General features: G+C 40.4%; 1 non-coding gene across 1 annotated transcript; it reads left to right on the plus strand.

Annotated features, from left to right (window-relative positions):
* Positions 1 to 729: 729 nt before the first annotated feature.
* LOC112712122 (small nucleolar RNA R71) lies at positions 730 to 833 on the plus strand. The gene has a single exon (XR_003157684.1). It is a non-coding gene; the product is annotated as a small nucleolar RNA R71 (small nucleolar RNA).
* The last annotated feature ends 240 nt before the right edge of the window (positions 834 to 1073 follow it).

Consider the following 1073-nt stretch of genomic DNA (forward strand, 5'->3'; position numbering starts at 1 on the left):
TTCTCTTCTGTATTGCTTGGGAGAACACTAGGAGGAGTTTCAGTGATTTTCTTACTCAGTTGACCCACTTGTGCCTCCAAATTTCTAATGGAGGACCTTGATTCACTCATGAAACTTAAAGTGGCCTTAGATAGATCAGAGACTATGTTTGCTAAGCTAGAGGGGCTCTACTCAGAATCCTCTGTCTGTTGTTGAGAAGATGATGGAAAAGGCTTGCTATTGCTAAACCTGTTTCTTCCACCATTATTAAAGCTTTGTTGAGGCTTCTGTTGATCCTTCCATGAGAAATTTGGATGATTTCTCCATGAGGAATTATAGGTGTTTCCATAAGGTTCACCCATGTAATTCACCTCTGCCATTGCAAGGTTCTCAGGATCATAAGCTTCTTCTTCAGAAGATGCCTCTTTAGTACTGTTGGATGCATTTTGCCATCCATTCAGACTATGAGAAATCATGTTAACTTGCTGAGTCAACATTTTGTTTTGAGCCAATATTGCATTCAGAGCATCAATTTCAAGAACTCCCTTCCTTTGAGGCGTCCCATTATTCATAGGATTCCTTTCAGAAGTGTACATGAACTGGTTATTTGCAACCATGTCAATGAGTTCTTGAGCTTCTGCAGGCGTTTTCTTTAGGTGAATGGATCTACCTGCAGAATGGTCTAGTGACATCTTAGAAAGCTCAGATCGACCATCATTGAATATATCTAAAATGGTCCACTCTGAAAGCATGCCAAAAGGACACTTTTTGGTCAACTTCTTGTATCTTTCCCAAGCTTCATAGAGGGATTCACCATATTTTTGCTTGAAGGTCTGAACATCCACTCTAAGCTTGCTCAGCTTTTGAAGAGGAAAGAACTTGGCCAAGAAGGCCGTGACCAGCTTATCCCAAGAGTCCAGGCTATCTTTAGGTTGTGAGTCCAACCATGTTCTAGCTCTGTCTCTTACAGCAAAAGTAAAACGCATGAGCTTGTAGACTTCAGGATCTACTCCATTAGTCTTAACAGTATCATAGATCTACAAGAATTCTGTTAAAAATTGATAGGGATCTTCTGATGGAAGTCCATGAAACTT

The sequence above is a fragment of the Arachis hypogaea genome, chromosome 1 (genome assembly GCF_003086295.3).
Source record: "Arachis hypogaea cultivar Tifrunner chromosome 1, arahy.Tifrunner.gnm2.J5K5, whole genome shotgun sequence".
In the NCBI taxonomy this organism is placed as follows: domain Eukaryota; kingdom Viridiplantae; phylum Streptophyta; class Magnoliopsida; order Fabales; family Fabaceae; genus Arachis; species Arachis hypogaea.